The following is a 19503-nucleotide window of genomic DNA, read 5'->3' as shown; positions in this document are numbered from 1 at the left end:
GCTAAGATGTTTTAAAGATGGTAGGAATAACTTAACTTTTCAGATAACAAAATAGTATATTGTACAGCTATAATGCTTTATACACAATGGTAATTGGTGCAAATCAGCCGTACTATCAGGAGAACAAAATGACCATAGTTCATAAGAACTTGATATAGTTTGTAGGAATAACTCAAATTGCCAACATGCAGGGAGTGATATATAAATTATAGCACATTCGAATGGCATATCACATTTTTTAAAAAATTATAAATGGTATGCATGTGACATAAGTGAAAGTGGAGTATAAATAATCTATGGGAATGGAATATTATTCAGCCATAAAAAAGAATGAAATTATGGCATTTCCAGTAAATGGATAGAACTGAAAAAACTATTATGCTAAATGAAATAAGCCAATCCCAAAAAACTAAAGACTGCATGTTTTCTCTGATAAGTGGATGCTGACTCACAATAGGTATGTTGCAGGGGTAGGGGTGAGTGTGTGTAAGAAGTGGAGATTCACCAGATTGGACAGAGGGAATGGAGGGAAAAGGGGGGGGATGGGAATGGGAAAGACAGTAAAATGAATTAGACATAACTTTCCAATATTCATATATGAATATACAACCAGTGTAACTCCCCATCACATACGACCACAAGAATGGGAAGTTATACTCCATCTATGTATAATATGTCAAAATACATTCTACTGTCATGTATAACTAAATATAAATATATATATATATATATATATATATATATATAATCAATCAGACAATCTGTGGGCCCATGGTGGGCTTCTGGCAATATTCCATGACTTGACCTTGGTGGTAGTTACATGGTTATTAATTTTGTTTCATAAATATACTGTATGTATTTTCCTGATAAAGCTACACTAAAAGCGTTTTAAAGGTCATACAAGACTATCTTTCTGGGGGCTGAGGTTGTGGCTCAGTGGTAGAGCACTTGCCTAGCACAGGTGAGACCCCGGTGAGACCACACAATTAATTAATTAATTAATTAAGGGTTAAATTTTTTAAAAAGACTATCTTTCTGGACTATATTCTAGTCACTGAGCTGGTTTGTACAGATGCAGAACCAAATTCTAAAAGGGTGAACTCATTGCTCTCTGGGAGCGGATAAGCCAGGATGTATACCTATCCACACTCCTGCCTCAGTGCTCGGTTCTACCCTGGGTCCCTCTTATGGTGTGGATCTAGAATGTTCTCCTGAAGGCTCATGTGTTGTAAGTATGATCCCCAGCACAGCAAGGTTCAGAGGTGGGGCACTTAGGCAATGGTGAGGGCTCTGACCTCATCAGTGGATTAATAATGGGGTTGTGTGTTCTTGGGCTCTGTCCTTGACCTCTTCAAAACCCCCCATCTGCTTCCTGGCTGCCATAATCTGAGCAACGTTCCTCTGCCACATCTTTCTGCCAGAGGTTCTGCCTTACCTCAGGCCCAGAGCAATGGAGTCAGCTGACCATGGACTAAGACTTCTGAAGCTGTGAACCCAAATAAACTTTTCCTGCCAAATTGTTCTTGTCAGGCATTTTGGTCACAGTGATGCAAAACTGACTAACAGTCCCCTGGCTTTAGTGATGCAAGAGCTAACAATCATCACAACAGTCACTGTGACTGGGTGTCCACGTGCTGGTAACGTTACACATTATCACTTCTGGAAGCCAAGCAACAGCCTGGATGTGTTCTTACCTCCAGTTTCCAATAAGGGAAGAGGGATGCAGAGCTGGTGAGGAATGAGGCTGCGATTGTGATCCCGGTTAATTCTCTCATTAAATAGACCAAACTCAGTTTCAGCTGTATGACAGGCACTGGGAAGATTCTAGAGACATAAGACACATAAGATATGCTATTGCTAAACCCCAAGAGCTTATCATCCTGAAGAACTCCAAATGTAGGCCACTGTATCTCTGCCTACCACTGTTCTTCCATAGAGAAGCCTGTCTACTGTTGTCTAAACATGGTCCAATGTCAGACAGTTCTAGTAGCAGCCAAGTTATCTCTCCCAAAGTGCCCTGCACCCAAGTTAACAATAGACCAAACCAAAAAAAAAAAAAAAAACAACTACAGAAACTATGAGTCAGAGTTATATCTATTTATCTTCTATTTAAATACTGTATATAGGGAAAGGACCCAGGAGGTCTAAACAGAGATGAAATCAAAAACAAAAGATACTCTTCCTATTAAATAGATCATATTTCCTAGTACTGTGGGGCCTTTCTTGGAGGCTCCCAGTGTGTAATGTAAATGTGAACTCATTCTTCCTTCTGGTATCCTTGGGAGGCAGGAAGCCAATGTTATTTCATAGATAAAGAAGTTGGTGTCCCCAGAGGGTGAATGCCTTGCACTGGGTCACATAACTATAGGCAGTTGGGGGTGCTGAGAATGGGCTTAAGGTTAGGACTCCCTGCCTGGGGTCCCCAGGCTCCCAAATAGGGCCTCCTTTCTAAGAGATAACTTTGTAGTTAAGCCTGCAATGGAATCTTGCTCTATAAAAGGAATGTTATGGGAACACTGAGACAAAATGCACGTTTTCTTTCTCTGCACGTTAAAACTTAGGAGGTGATTTTAGCACATGAGCCATTGTCTATAATAATTCCAGATTCATCCCATTTAGCTTAAGTGATCCTTCCAGGATTAAGTCCATGATAATTCTGTCCTCTCAGTAGAGACAAAGAACAAAAGAATTGAACCCTGGGCAGATACCATAATCTTTGCATCTTAAGTTTCTATATTTCTGAAAAAGAAGGAGCTGGGTTTGGAGGTGACAGGCACCCACAGAAATGCATTGTTCCTTGTTAGCTGCTGTAAGCACTTCGGCAAAGCAACATGCATGCCCCACACTCTATGGTCATAGAGAAGCATTGCCAAAGGCCTTTTCATGGTGACAAAATGGAAACTGAGGACTCTGACTTTTTCAAGGAAGTGATGTGAAGTTTTAAGAGTTCCTGCTTTAAGTCCATCAAACCAAATTCCTAACATCTTCTTGTCCAAATTTTTAAATAACAAATGGAAATAGTAGGCATCAATTGGGCATTTGACCTTGATATTAATCGTTAAACATTTATATTTCAACGAATAGCTTTCAATACTTAACCTGTCAAATAATGCATGCCAGTCATGATTCTAGGCATGAGTTACAGTAATGAATGAGACCCAGAAGCCGCCTGCTTTGCACAAATATCCATCAGTAGTCAAACTGGTATGATCACTAAGGTAAGGAGAACAAAATTAGGCTTTAAGACATGACCTTTACCTGGGAAAGAATGATTTGAAAATCTTATTCAACATCTTCAGAAATACCTTCATTCAAATGTCCACAGTACTGACAAGGCTAAAAATAAGCATGCCAGGGTCCAGGCGAGCCTGTCCAAGCAGAACTTCCCTTCATACATCAGAGCATAACTAACCCTCCAACTGACAGTGAGGAGGGTCTTGTTGAGCTTCCTTTCACATCTATGTCCTTGGAGTGAAATGAAAAAAGTAATAAGAATCCAAGTTCCAGAGGGCTGGAGAGGTATGTGGTTATTATCATAAAGCTGCTCTGGGCTTTCCTGATGTGCTGCCAGCAAAGACCTCTTTCCCAAAGGAAGTGAAGTCTCCTGGGGATGTGGCAAAAGTCCTGGCAAGTGGAAGAGTGGAGCAAAGTTCTCAAAAGTGGAGAGCCTTCCTGCTGAAGGGGAGACCTGCAGCTGACCCAAGCAACAGCTGCTACCAAATTGTCACCTCTGAAGTATTGCCTAACATCTCAGTATATCAATATCTGCTAGGGGAATGTGTGAAGCTGGTAAGAAGAGCAGACATGGGCAAGTGTATAAGGACTTCCCGCATGCATATCAGGGTGCATTTCAATTTGCTTGTTCAATGTTTCTGCCAGCTGCCCAGAAGTCTCAAGATCCTATTGAAAAGCTTACTGGAGGGACAGTTTCTCATTCCCAAGGAAGGATCGCGTAGGATTTTTGGCTTGGTAGGACTTCTTGATGGACTGTTGAGAAATGAAAAGAAAATGGGGAAGAAGTTTGGTATTCTTATGTTGACTGGGAAAATAGTGTTTTAAAAGGGTTAATAAAGATTGCTCTGAAATAGAAATAAAACTAAACTTCGGGGTTTTTTTGTTTTTTGTTTTTTTGGCCTCAAGAAAAAGTCCAACTGGTGCATTCACAACAGGGCGCCCCCAGGCTTCATGATTAGAGAGCTTTTCCCTGAGTGATTCTTCACTTGCTCTCAGCGGGAATTGGCCTATCATCTGCGCTGTCGATGCAGAGGATGAGATCAGATTTCAGCAACACCTACTTCTAAGGTAAGTTACTCTGTGGAAGAAGATTTACTTTGTCCAAATTTTCCATTACTGACTTAGTTCCATGTGAAAATATCACAACTTAGTGCTGGTCATTGCACTTTACCCAGTATTGCTTTTAAAAATGAGTTTCCCAAACCTGCATTCATAATATCAATAATAGATATGACAATTGGCCCCTGAACAGGCATTCAAATATTTGTTGAAGGGACATATCCTTTAACTATAAATGTACAACTTGAGCTTTTTGGAGGTTCATTTGACACTAAAATCGTTTCTTTACTTTAAATGTTCTCTGCATATTAACACATGGTGTGTTTTTAGGAGGTAATTTTAATACATGAGCCATTGTCTATAATAATTATAAATACATTCAGTTTAGCTTAAGTGATCCTTTCAGGAGTGAATCCACATAATTTGGTAGCGGTGACTCTGTCCTGTGATTTTAGTACAGGTCATCTTAGTACATTTTATCATGCATTTTGTGTGTTCAAACTAAAAAAAAAAATGTAGGCTAAAAAATGGAGGGGAGATTAAACCTATAGAGCTATACATGTTCAACTCATTATTTGCAAAATGTAGTTCTTTGTGGAAAAATAACTAAGTTTATTTAATATTGACCAATCACAGGAGAAATACTTCTGTAAAACCTTTATAAAATTATCCATCCAGGGTATCATCATTTCCTTTCCATTTTTTTTACTTTTATCAGTCACAACTTAATCCTACAGCAGGCTCCAGATTTTCACTTCAAAGCTTTTCTCTCTACTTTGGTCCTCTCTTGAAGTCAACTTCCTCCTAGTTCCAGTATCAGACTTTAGGCAAAGTTGGCTTCAAAAAAAAAAAAAATAGCGGCAGCTTTTTCAGCAATAAGTTCTGAGAGGTTTAACTCAAATAAGAGCTCACTCCTGTGACCAGCTGCTCTTAGTCTGTTGCTAAATTCTTCCCAGAGGTGTGGTTTCCTGTGTTCAGTTCTCTTTCCTCCCTCAGCACAGGGCAGAACAAAGAGAGGAGTCGAGAGTGATCAGCCCACAGAACGTGACCCGTACCTCCTTTGTCTTTGTGGCTTCCCACTCTCCCACCATCCAATGGGTTTGTTCTCTCCAAGAAGATGGATATTGCAGAGGGGTGGAATTCTTGAGTTCTCTTTTCCTGCTTTCCATTGGTCTACCACTCTCCTTCCCCCATCCTGCCACAGGAGAGACCACAGTTATTGATAATAACCCAGCATATACACTGGTTCATCTCGACCAGTGAACAGGCTCACAGTTCCTTTACAGACAACAGGTGAGTCCTCCTCTCTCCTCAGCCTCCTCCTACAGATTGCAGAAGCTCTCTTCTCAGAACCAGCACCCCCTCTCATTTTCATGGTCCACACCTATAACAGCATGTGTACAAACAGGCCGATACCTGATCTAAGAATCCAGACTTCTCCTTGACTCTGTCCTTCCCCAAACTTACACCTGAGTGGTTTATTGCCAAGATTTAAATCCAGGGTGAAAAGCAGGAAGTCTCTCTTAGACTAAGAGCCTAAGTCATATGCTTCAATTCAGCTTTTTCAGAAAGCCCAGTGTCAGCTGGTATTAGGACCTGTTCAGCCATAAACCAAGTAGTGCAAGGGGCCCCTTACTCTGAGAATCCATTATCAGGGTTGTTGAATAGGAACAAAACCATGATAAATCAAAACTGCCTATTAATAAACTGACCATTTATAAAGTTAATTCCCAACCAAATGTTCCTCCTCTCAAAACATTAGTATCTATTCACCAACTTAATAACAGATAATAAATTCAACTATAGTGGAAACCTACTGTGAAAGGAAATTGTAAATATATTGCAAAAGGAAAAATGTTTTATAAAGTTGATGAGAGTGATAATCACAGATATATCCCACTATTAACAAATGAGGACATTGCACAGTTTGACTAGTGAATTGAAGAGAAAATCTGCAAGGATGTGGCATGAAAGGTAATTAGAAAGTGATTTCATTATCAAAGGATTAACAAAACACTTGGGGAAAATGGAATAAAATTTTTGAATTTCTTTTAGAAAAATATCATCTTTTGTGACTACATGGCAAAAGTCAAATATGAAGTAAAAGATATTTTATCCTGCTATTATATAATTTTATCTAAAAAAAAAAGCATTAGTCTCCTTTTCAGCTTATCTATTGCTGCAGAACCATCCTCCCCATGTATTTCATTATTTGACATAGTATCAATGTGATATTTCTTGGAATTCTGTGGGTTGATCTGGTGGGGCAACAGAGCTTTCAGTTTAAAAGGTTCAGGGTCAGAGGTGCATGGTCATTACTAGTCCATAGCAATTCTGAAATCCAGCCAGGCACATGCAGCCAGCTTCTTGAATATGGCCCAGTTCTGCCCTGAGAGGGATTCTCCAAGTCACTCCAAGTCACTCTGCCCACTGTGCTCTAGGCTCTGCTCTCTGAGCTATCCTTCTGCCAGGTTTGTAGCTTAGTTTCTTTATTTCTTTTGTTTTTCTTATGCAGACAATAATACAGAAGTAACATAAACATCAAAAGTATCACCTCGTGTTTCCTGGTTTTGCCATCAGATCAATTCTGACAATTCTTGAAAAAACATCACCTTCCCAGACCTCACAAAACACAATCTACTTCAGCTTATAGTCTTGTCTCAGTATTTGGGAGCATGAGGTCACTTGTATTTGTGTGCTGTCACAACTCACCTGGATTAGGGACCCTGTAATGGCAAAGGAAACATTTGCTGGATTTAAGTTCTTTGGGTAGGTGAACAATGGATGATTTCTGAACCTTAAGAGGTTGAAGGTTTCAGCTTGATCATCAAAGGGTTTGTAGCAGTTCATCACTGGGACAGTTGGAAGATGCCAGCTAAGGAGGGTCCCCAAAAACCCTTGATTTCTTTCATCACTTGCCTCCTCCCCAGAGAAATTTGGAAGTCTTGAGGCATCTTTTCACTTTAAACTTTCTCTGCCTTTTTAGTCCAAGTAGATATAATTTACTTAATCTGTTTGTTTGTTTGTTTGTTCCCTATGTATCTAACTTTAGTGCACACCATTTGATGAAGCTGTATTCACTGATCTCTACAAGGCCATACTCTTTTCTGGGGCTGCAAATCAGAGTGAATACCCTTAAGGTTCTTAGAAGCCTTTTGCATCTCTGAGAGGATCTTGGAGATGCTCCTTAAATCTTTCTAAGATCTTGACCCAGAGGCTGGATTTCACTGTCAGTATCTGGGTTTCATCTTCAAACCAAGGCCCTGTCTTATTTTGAAAAATTTTTTTTCTGAGAAAAATGGGGAATGAAAAACAGTTTTATTATCAAACCCAGCAAGCCCCAGATCCTCTTTAATTCCAGGTTCTTTGTGAAATCTGAACAGTTCCTTCTTTAGCTCAACTTGTTCCTCATGTACTTTTTCCTAGGCAGCTAAAAGGAAGCAGATGGCACTTCCAACATTCTGCATGGCAACCTCTTGGCCAGACCCACAAGCTCACCAGCTATGCTTCCTGCTTTCCATATTACTGCAGGCAACAGTTGTACTAATGGTTCTACCACCAGAATTAGAGAATAACTCTGGTTCTCTTTTCTCTAGCTCTCAAGAGGAATGTCCTCATCACCCTTCCAGGCTCCACTAAGGGTCTCCTTCTTATTCTTCCCAATGTCTCCATTTTTCTGCCAGACTCAAAGAAAATGTCCCACATGAAGGCAGGATCCCTTTCAGTTAAGCTTCTGTTTTAGTGATCTATGGCTGCATAGCTGAGCACCACCAAACATAATGATTTGTTAACGATTTTTGACTGCTTGTAGTGGTTTGGTATTGAGCAGGAGGTGATTTTGCTTGACATATTGTTTAGTTGGAGTTGGGATTTTTAGAAGGCCTCAAATGGCCTCACGTATATGGCTGGACATTGGTGCTGCCTGCTGCCTTGGAGCTCAAGTACAGTTGATGAGGGGATTCAATTCTCCTTCAAATGGCTTCTCCACATGGCTGCCTGGGCTTTCTCACAAAATGGCAGATGGGTGCCAAGAAGAAACATTCCAAAAAGACAAGCATCAATGTGCAAGGATTTATTGAGTCTGCACTTGCACCACTCTAATACCTCATTGGCCAAAGCTAGTCATGTGACTGAACCCAGAATCAATAAGTGAGGGAATTTGTACGTGTACAAAAACCAAGGAGCATGGTTCATTGAGGCCAACCAAAGTCACAGTCTATCACTTCCTTCAAATCAACACTTGCTTTATTTCTGGTTGAGCAAATAATTTAAGGATAATTGTCATTTAAACTGTTTTCTTAATTATAAGACGAACTCATTTTCATATATTTTCATTTTATTTTTCAGAAAACATACCTATCAAATCAAATGTCTGCTATAATATTTTAAGGGTATTCCTTTTGAGTGGACCTTTTCTAGATCAATCCTCAGATAGAAAGAAATCCCACATTTTGTTTTCCATTTATCTTCTGCACCTTGAGTCTCACTGCCAGGTCAAGAATCCTCTAGAGAAGGAATGAGTAATAAAACAGAATTTGGGCATTGCTTGACCCTGGAAAAAATACCATCATAACAGCACCAAACATCAACCCTCATCCTGGTGAATATCTTCTTGTTTGTTTTAACTTTACTCTTTAAGAAGAACTAAATGGACACTCTCCTACCAGCTTTATAACTAGACACTGGTAATTAGGTTTGGCTTGAGATTTTATCCAAAACTCTTTCCTTGCCATGCCATAAAAACTGCAGTTTTATAAACTACTTTAGCAGGAAAATTCTATGAAAATAAATTCTAAAAGGTCTATAGTTTTTACACAGAAGATTTTAAACAAAAGTAGAGTTTTTAAAAAAAATAATTATAAATGAACATAATACCTTTATTTTATTTATCTATTTTTATGTGGTGCTGAGGATTAAACCCAGTGCCTCACACATGCTAGGCAAGCGCTCTACCACTGAGCCACAACCCCAGGCCTCCAAAATGTATAGTCTTTAAACAGATGTTTAATTTTGTTCTCCACTGTAAGCTTTAAGTGAACAATTTTTAAAATAAGAGTATTGCATGTGTTATAATGCAGGTACTCTGCATCTAGCACTGAATACCTAGGATGTGTAAAAAGTTACATTGCTGCAGGAAAAAAACCTGAAGTGATTGAATTCACTAAAACTTAAGAAACTCTCTATATTCTTATCTAATCCTCAACAAAACCAGAGGTGATGTTTTAAAAGGATTTAAAATCCAGCCAAGAAGTATATTTACTGTCTATTTTGTTTTTGTCCCCAGAGTTTCTGTTTAATCTCATAATAGTCAATGTAACACAAGCTTTACCCCCCCCCCAGCTCCATCACGAATCTGAAGTAGTTTAAGTCAAACTCTAATCAAAATGCTTGCACAGAGCTGGCGAGTTCAGCAGTGCTGTTCAGGGGCCTCCCGAGGGTGTTGTTACCTATTCTTCCATTTCCTCCTCTTGACTAGATCTATTATTTTACCAGACCTGAAATTTCCCTTCCTTTCACATATCTTCATAAGCAATTAAGCAATGGATACTTCCCCTTGGGGTTTTGTCATTTTGCCTTCCGTTTCCATGGCAACCTCAGTAACTTGTTACATATAGATGCTGCTTTAGAATTAGCTCTGTTTCTGTCAATCTTAGATACAAAAGTGAGTGAGATCAGTGAGCTGGTGCAGTAAGCCGGAAGTTGGGACTAGAATGAGGGATGAGATTAGGAGAAGAGTCCTGTGCAGGTCCATCAATTCCTCTGCTAAGAGACGTTTCCCAGAACCCAAGGTACACTTCAAAATCTCTGGGTTCTATACTGAACCCTTCCCACAAATGGATGCTGTCTCATTCTGAAGAGTTGAAGGATAAAGAGATTGAATAACATCCAGAAATGATTTCTACCTGTCAAGATTTATAAGAAATTTCTGCACAACCCCATAATACAAAGTTTTCCCCTTGGTCCCTTTCTCTCTGACTTCTTGCTGCACTGACATTAATTAAGACGCTAACCATTAATTCATGAATAACCATCATTTACTGAACATCCACCAATAGTCACATTGTAAAACAACAGTCCCCTGGGTACTTACTGCATGTTAGCTCACTTAATCCCTAAAACCTTACAAGGTGATTTTTATCAGTCCCGTTTTCTTGATAATGGACCAAAGCCATAGTTTAGAGAGGTTATATCAACTTGCACAAGTCTCACGGCTACACATAGTAAATGCTGGAGCCAATATATAAACCCATGTACAATCTTCTCGATTAATGCTAGATACCACTGTTAACGCTCTTCTTGGAGGATGTTATTACTCTACAGCAGTGTGTTTAACATACGTGTGACCAGATCCCTTTGGTCATAGTGGCCAGGCCAATGCCCTTTGTAGTATTTCAATGAAAAAAGTCAGCAGTGTAATTAGAACAGAATCTAGAACATGAGGCAACAAGATCACTGAGAGAGTTGAACAATCTTACTAGGCTTTCAAGTTCTTTTTTTTTTAATGTAAGAACTACTCAATTCTCAATTCATAGAGCACTCACAGATGACAGGGCAGAACCAAAAATCTAGGGTTTTAAATGGATTGTCCTATATTACCAGAAAAATGGTGTTGCAGTGAATTTGTAGACTATTGCTAGTCACTTAGTCCCATACACTAAATAACTGGTGTGGATTGCAGTCCTAGGAGGATGAATTAATGGTTTACAAGTATACATATTTAGGAACATAGGGTTGGGGTGACAAAGCCAAAGGGCACAGTCTGTGTCACCAAGACCAACACTCTGCCTCTTGAAAAGTAAGAAATTGTTCCAGGACCAGGAACGTAGCTCAGTGGTACAGCACTTGCCCAGGATGTGCAAGGTCCTGGGTTCCATTTCTGGCACCAAAACCCAAATAAGAAATCAAGAGAAAAATAAGGAATTGGTCCAGACCTTTGGAGGACAAGAAGCGTGGCGTGTGCCACATGCCAACTGGACCATCCGCTCTTGGCAATTGTCAAGAACCATCCATGGGTTGTGTGTGGACTACATGGGCATCGCAGCCTAGTGAATAGGATAATCTGGTGTCTGGGAACTTCCAGTGGACATTTCCTCTGGCTAAGACTATCCAGACACATTGTGAGCCCTATTCAAGCTCTGCTTTGTCCCACACAGCACTGGAGATGGGGTGACCTGCTGCAGCCACACAGCCTCTCTGAGATGGGTGTGACCTGCCAAGATGCCAGTCAATCTGCTGACTGCAAGACATCATGAAGCAAGATTCCACCCCTAAAACCTTAGCCCTGCTTTTTACGTACCCATTTAAATAAGCCACAGAAGCCATTTTCTAGTTGTCTAGCTCCAGCTCCTGTGTGGACCGGATCTATCAGATGCTCCATCTTTTGAAACTATTTTTCCAATTTTGTCTTTTGTTCTTCACTAATTATTCTAAACTTTAATTTCTTAGGTGGCTTACATCCTCCTGAGCAGGAAGAAGAACCTGGGTGGATGCCTCCCCATAGATAATATTGATTGACTTAATGAATGATTTAGCAGTGTGTGAAATTTTCCTCTCACAGCAGCTAACTGGGATGTGTAGGTGTGATCACCGTGCCAGAGAAAGGTACTGGCCTCCGCCCTGTGCTCATGTGGTGACCTCTCTGAGTCCAAGTCCCAAATTTTCTGGTCCCGAGGAAAGCTGTTTCAACACTGCCCAGGGGACCTGTTTCCTCTTATCCAATTTGGGTAGTAAAAGGACTGGAGGAAATCACTATGAAAGCCAGTCCTGGCCTCATTTCAGGATGCCCAGCTAGAGAGCACAGTTTCTCTATTTCTGAGTGGCAATCTTCCAGGCTGAGGCATGCTAGGTCGCAGAGACCTCCTCCTGGCCTCAGTGCACTTTTCTGCTGTATTTGCTCTAGCATGTCTTACATTATTTTTTCTGATAACTTCCTGAAAGCTGTATAAGAGAAACTCTCACTTTTTTGTGTGACCACAATGATGGGTCTTGTACCTCTGTGGTTATATAATAGATACCAGAGACAAAAACAAAACGAAACAAACATTACATAATAACCAAGATAAGTCTCAACTTGGTTCTGGAAGGAATGACAACATCCTTCAGAAACACTGCAAGGATAGCTCTCTTACCCTACACATGGCCCTTTCAGAAATTTCCTGTGGTTCAACATGGTCTTTTTGGTTAAATCTGTCAACCAGTTAAAGACAAGAACCATATCATGTTTATATATGTTCTATTAAATCAAGCATGTTCTGCTTGTTTGATTCATGTTAGAGAAAGAAATATATTATCTCAAGGCATTTTTTTAAATACCAGAAATATCCAGGTTTTGCAGTTACTGTTCCTATACAATTTATGGTTCCTTAAGATGCCCTGGAATTGGCACTACATGGATAGACATTTCAGAAGAAGGAATTGAATAGACAAAGCGGCAAAACAATCCTTCCTCTAGGGATAGAAGCCAAAAGGAGATCAAGTGTCTAATATGACAAAGACATGTTTGTCCATCAATCTGAAGTAATAAAGAAAAGGAGGACATAGGAGAAATGTTGCTTTGATGGGGTCAAAGATGTTGTAGTAAAATTCTGCCCTCTTTTAACCAGTTGACATCACTGAATTCAGCAGTTTCCCCAAAATTCACTGAAAAATCCATAAAGAGTGTGTGTGTGTGTGTGTGTGTGTGTATTAAACTACAGGCAAACCACACCAAAATTTGCAAATAGAAATCTCTTTTCCAAAGAGCTGAAGTCAGACAACTTCTAGAAAAGTATGTTCTTGCTAAGCTAAAAAGAAAAGGAAGGACTTATGTTTTCAGAGTACCTATATCATATAACAAAGTCCTACATTTTCTAATTAAAATATATTAAAATATATACTTTTATTCCTTGTTAATTTTTTAGTAGCAATCTCCAAACATTCTCCAAAACAGAATACCCAAACCCCAAGATACCAATTAGCCAGTTTCAATAACCACCACCATTTGCCATGCTTGTTTCATCTGGATTCACATCTTTTAAGCTGAAACGTTTTTAACCAGATTCAAGATTTCAAAGCATTTTACCACTAAATACTTCAAGAATAGTTTTATTATGACCATAATGTTATCAACTAACCCAACAAAATTAATCAACTGATACCAGATCCTTTATGAAAAGTTCCCCAAATGTCTAGAATAATCTTTGCCCTAAGTTTAGTCTATACAGTTATTATGTCTCCTAAGTCTCCTTTATACTGCTTTCTCACTAGAATCACTAGCCCCTTCACCTCCCTCTTTCTTCCCACGTCATTGGGTAGCTGAGGGGACTGGATCTGCTGTCTTCAGGAACTCACCACACTCTGAATTGGATCACAAAGTCATTCCTTAAGTTTTTTTTATTTTTTTAATTTTATTTATTCCAATTTGTTATATATGGCAGCAGAATGCAACTCAGTTATTCCTTAAGTTTTTAACACTTGTGACTTAAAATTTTCAGGGGAGCACCTTTTGATGTTGTGGGAACTCTGTTCTGCTTCAGGGGGTGCCACTGGAGAATGTATAAGCCTAGGGCTGTGGAGGAGCTCACTGGGAAAGAACAAAAGGTTATTGTTTAAGGGGGTGAGCATTTCTGTTCAGAAGAGGAGGCTCCTACCACAAATACATAGGACTTGTTGAGGCTTACCAAGAGGCAAGAGGCCTACTGCTTCTCATTGGAAAGATACACAGCAAGAAGCAGCCTAGGGTGTTCAAAATCCCTGGCTTCTTCCTACCCAGCCCCATTCCTCTCTTTGGGTTTACAGACAGACAGCCCAGAATCTGCAGATTAGAAGCAATAATGAGGAGGATATCTGTGCAGCCCCTTGCCCCAGGCAACTCAGGCACTTGGCAGAAAGGGGAGACTGGCAGGGGGGTGCTCAGGCCTACACCACCCAGCCTGGCTGCTCCAGGCCCCCTGGTGGCCACACCTTGTATATCTGTGCAAGGTGACTAACTTGAGCTACTAGTTGCTTTCCCCAGCACTGGGGATTGAACTCAGGGGTACTCTCAGACACACACACCCATACTGTTTTTTATGAGGCAGGGTCTTGCTACATTGTCCAGCCTGGCCTCAAACTTGGGACTCTCCTGCCTCAACTTTCCAGTTATGGGAATAACAGGTGTGCTCCATTGTGCCTGGCCTTTGGTCTACTGTTGGAGGTCTAGTTTACCACCTCTATTCAGAAGAACCTGAATAGGAGTAGTTAAAAATTAAGCCCCCAGAGAAGCCATTCAGCAAAATATCTGGGAAAACAATTCAAAGGTCAACATGCACACGCTTCAGTTCAGGTGTGCAAACACTGGCCCATGTCAGTGCCGTGCCAGCCTGGAACAAAGAGAGAATGCACTGACTTCTAGAAGCTTTCAGTTGGGGGCACTGTTGTGTTCCTTGAGCTGTCCCTGATCTATCTTTTTTTAAAAAAAAAGTACTTCCAGGGGGGCTACAACCTAAATTATTAATCAGCTTATGAGCTATAAGCAAATAATAAATAACTTGGGATAGTTGTTTAGCATCTTTTATCTAGGACTTTAAAGCATTTCACCAACACTAGCCATGTATAGTAAATGAATGAGTTTGATATCCAACACTGGTAAAGGATTACTAATGTCTTCTCAACTTGACAGTCTTTCGATGTCTACAAAGTCCAGTCACAGAGATTAAATTCTGCATTCAGGTTGCCTCTGATGGGAATGTTGAAGACATTTCAAAGCTAGAGGTGAATAGAGAATTGAGATGCAATTACTATTTGTGGGTTTTTCAGCATACCCAGATTTCACTTGGGAAAGACCCCACTTTTTCACCCCAGATTTGCTTTAAAGTGCAATATGGAATTTAATAGGTGGTCCCTGGTTTACTATTGTTCAACTTAAAATTTGCAACTTTACAATGGTGTGAAGGTGGTCTGTATTCATTAGAAACCAAACCTGGGGTTTTTATATTCTTCCTGGCTGGTTATACGCCCTATCATACCCGCTCACGATGCTGGGAACCAGCCACCAGTCACAGCTCCCCATCAGCCACGTGATCCTGAGATGGCACAATGAATACTTTCTAGTGTACCCTGTCATGAAGCTATGCTGCCGCAGTCTGGCACAATTCTGGAGCCACTTGTCAAAAGAAACGAACTTTATTTTTAGAACACACACACACACACACAGTGCACCACACAGCTCCTCAGGAAAACCCTCAGAGCCCAACTGCCACCACGGGCTTCCCACAAGCCTCCCCACCTCCCCCACTCCTCCTGCTCTTGAGATGATTGGCTGGGTCACGTGGGCGGAGCCAAAAAAGTCCCCCAATGAGTAGCTCTGTGGTCTGAAAGGGCGGGGAAACAGCCCAATGAGCATCACTGCAGAGGAGCCAATCAGTTGGCAGCTAGAAGTTTGCTGGGGCCGCTGTGAGCCAATCATCAGCTGGCAGCTGGAAGTTTGCTGGGGCCCCTTCAGCTGTGGCTCTCAACACTATGCTATTTGATGTATTAGTTGGAGTAAGTACACTTTTGACTTATGATAGTTTCAACTGATCATGGTTTTCTTGGGACATTCCCCCATCACTGGTGGAGAAGCATTTTATATATCTGCAACATTATTTGCGTGAATATGTTAATCAGCCCAATATGTTAATCAGGCTCTGATCCAAGAAAGTGGTACTAGCTAGAAATTCAGGCTGACCAACTCTCAGTGTGGGTTGTACTCAGAAGTAAATAATCAAAACCAACCAGCAAGGACATGTGAGATAAGTTCCAGGTTATTAAACTCCAGACCATCTTCAAACCCAAACTTTGAGGGTATGAAGTCACCCTGAGGGTGACCTTGTACTGTATACAAAGCTGTAGTCCTTAAATTATTTAATGAATGAATTAAGTTGATGAAAATTGTTTACTGTGCCTCTTATCTACAGATATATTACTTTAAGGCCTGAAGAAGCAATGCTTTTTAGAAAGCTCAATTGACTTTATAGTGTTCTTAAGGTCTCAACTTCAACTGATACACCTCACTCTAAAGAACAAAAATATCAAGCCCCAAAGTCTGAGTAAGCATTTTTCCAACATGAATGTCTAGCAGCCTTTCCAGAAAATACAATAAAAGGTATTCTCAAAAATTTTCATGCACACAAAGCACATAGTTGACTGATTCGGTCAGTAGGTCCTATTCAACGGACCCTTTAAGAGAAGCCGAAATGGAATCAGCACTTCTCATGGTTTTAAAAAGTCTTTGTCTTCAATTAAAAGTACAAACAAATACTAGATGACTGGTATTTTGACATCTGACCAAGTCTTATTTCTGGTACAATTATGACACACTAAAACACCACTTATGGCAAATCTTGCACATGTTTATGGGAATGTTTATTTATACTCTTTTTGCCTTGGCTCCACACCGTACTATTTTATTTCACATTCAGTGTCTGTAGTTGATTTCTCCCTTGCTGTCTGTAAGACCATCCAAGTGTCTGCCAGAGAACCTTGAAGAAGGATGCCAGAGAGTGGCCTGGCCATCAGTTAAAAATACTAGGAACACCCACCATCGTCTCCAGAAGCTGGGCTAGTCAGTGTACTGAGGGGGCCACCAAGACTAGGAGATCCCAATTGGTTGGCTTTGGCTTTAGAATACAAAAGACTCCCCAGAAGCAAGGAGTCAAGGATAAAACAGGGTTTGAAGACTAATGACCTGGACCCAAATATTAATTTTGCCATTTCCTGCTGTATCATTTCAGGCAAATCACTTAACTCCCCTGAGCTCCAATTTCTTCATCTATCACAGCAGACTGTGGTGAGCAATAAATTAGATAATATAGAGAGGGAAGCACATTGAAAACTGCAATCTACAAATTACTGCTAATTGCCAAGATGGCAATGGATAGATCAAGGTTTGGGAATCAGGACTAATATGGGGCTTCCTACTGTCTAAGGATGTCTAGGATTTGAGGCAAGAATAAGGTAGGAAGTGTGGGAAAAGGAACCCTACCCTCCAGGACAGTTTCCATGAAGTGTTCTGTCTTAATCTATTTGTGCTGCTCTAACAAAATGCCTGAGACTAAGCAATTTATAATGAAAAGACACATATTGACTCACAGTTCTAGAGACTGATAAGTCCAAGATCAAGGGGCTGGTCTATAGTGTGGATCTGCTTGCTGAATCAGCTCATGACAGAAAGGCAGAGAGGGTGAGAGTTGAAAGGCAACTGAACCTTCCTTTTGTAAGGAAACCACTCCCACAATAATGAGCCCACTCCTGCACTGATGGCATGAATCCATCCATCATCTAATCATCCTATAGGGAACATCCTATGCCCTAATCATCTCTCATCAGGATCTACCTCCCAGTATTATTGCATTGGGGATTAAGTTTCCACCCATGCTTTTTAGGGAACACAATTGAAACAGAGAATTGTCCTACGGTTTAGTCAAAAGGGTTAGTTATCAAATATGAAAGAAATGAAGGAACAGCTCAAATCCTGATTGAGGCCTACAGAATCTAAACACCATAGCAGGCAAGGAGGAGAGAACCACTTGGGTCCCACCACCCTCCTGCAACCAGTCTCCTGCACATGCCACCTTAACCCAGGACCCAGGTTCCAATGCCCAGTTGTGCTGTGGGGTGAAGGGTCAGGAGGGCAATTGACATTCATGCTGTGTGCTTTCCTGGTTGTGGCAATAGCAAAGACAGAGATTTCAGTGGGATCAGGTAAGGAGACAGACCATTGTTCTCTCTCCATGAGGAGTGGCCTTTATCAACAGCCACACTGATAAGACCTGTATTTTAGAAAAGGACTCAGGACTTAAAATCTGGGTTGAATAATTCTCAGGAACCACTGGGATCTCCTTCTGAAGACTGTAAGGAGCAGTGGTTTCCTATTTCTCAGGAGCCACTATCCCTGGAGAAAAACAAGAAGTTTTTTGGAACCACTGATGAATACTTTTCTGGAGGAGAACATTGAAGTCACCAGAAGTGACAGCCTCACTTCCTGAATCCAGTTATGGCTTTTGACCCTCAGATACAAGTCCTGGTGGAAAGAGCTGATCTATAGCCACACAGTGATTCTCACTGAGCCATCTACTGGTCAGGAGGCCGAGGCCTGTCTAGTTGACTTGAAAAGCATGATTAGTTTGTTGCGTGGAACTGTTCTTCACACCTGCTAAAGAGAAAGATCAAACAATGACTTTCTGTCTACTGCCACCTGTGCCCAGCCTAACTATTATTCTCACTGTAGCCAAAACAATTTGGAACTTATCCTTTGAATTATCTGATGTTGTTGGAGGAAAATCTGTATAAGATCTGGGGAGTGGATGTGGAGCGACAGCTACTGCTGCTAAGAGGAGTGGAACATCAAGGGTCTTGGCTAACATCCTACTGCAGGACTGGTGAGTTCACTAAATTGTGAGTTGAACCCTTTTCCCATTTTAGCAAAATATATTTCAAATTTGGAACAAGATGAGTGGGACTTTGTTGTACCTGGAGACATGTTTTTAAGATTAAGAGCCTGGGGCTGGGGTTGTGGCTCAGTGGTAGAGTGCTCGCCTCGCATGTGTGCGGCCCTGGGTTCAATCCTCAGCACTACATAAAAATAAATAAATAAAATGAAGGTATTTAAAAAAAAAAAAAGATTAAGAGCCTGAAGTCTCCATCAGTGGTAGCTTTGGATCTACAGAACTCAAGTACTGATGGGTGACCCTGGATGGTTCCAGTTCAGCAGACCCAGCGCTCAACACCACTTGCAAAAAAGTGGTAGAATATTCACTTGCAGAGCCACCAGGTAGGGACAATAGACCGACAACAAGAGCAATATGGGATTTTCAGCCTGGAGTCATCAAAGTGTTTTTGAATATGAATATAGCTCTGTTTGGATTTAATCTTAAAAGTTTTCTCCATAGGATATACTCCCCCGTTTAAAGAATGTAGTTCATGTTCTGAGGCAAATCTTGTGTAAATGATTTAAATGTGAGGTGTCCCCCAAAAGCTTGTGTGAGAGACAATGCAAGAATTTCACTGCTGAGGTGAAATGATTAGATTATGAGAGTTGTAAGCTAATCAATGGATTAAGCCTCTGATATGGAATAACTGGGTGGTAACTGTAGGCAGGTGGGGTTTGCCTGGAGGTTTGCCTAGGTCGTTGGGGGTATGCTTTGGGGGTTTATATTTTGTCTCTAATGAGCAGAGCTCTCTCTCCCTGATTCCTGGTGCCATGTCCTCCCC

At 40.7% G+C, this 19503-nt stretch overlaps 1 pseudogene; it reads left to right on the top strand.

Annotated features, from left to right (window-relative positions):
* The first annotated feature begins 18218 nt into the window (after nt 1-18218).
* LOC124091368 (electron transfer flavoprotein beta subunit lysine methyltransferase-like) lies at nt 18219-19200 on the top strand (annotated as a pseudogene).
* The last annotated feature ends 303 nt before the right edge of the window (nt 19201-19503 follow it).

Source organism: Marmota monax, unplaced genomic scaffold, assembly GCF_021218885.2.
Source record: "Marmota monax isolate L192 unplaced genomic scaffold, Marmota_monax_Labrador192_F-V1.1 WCK01_AAM20220418_F8-fsc00072, whole genome shotgun sequence".
NCBI classification, from domain to species: Eukaryota; Metazoa; Chordata; class Mammalia; order Rodentia; family Sciuridae; genus Marmota; species Marmota monax.
This window is presented reverse-complemented; position numbering and strand designations above follow the sequence as displayed.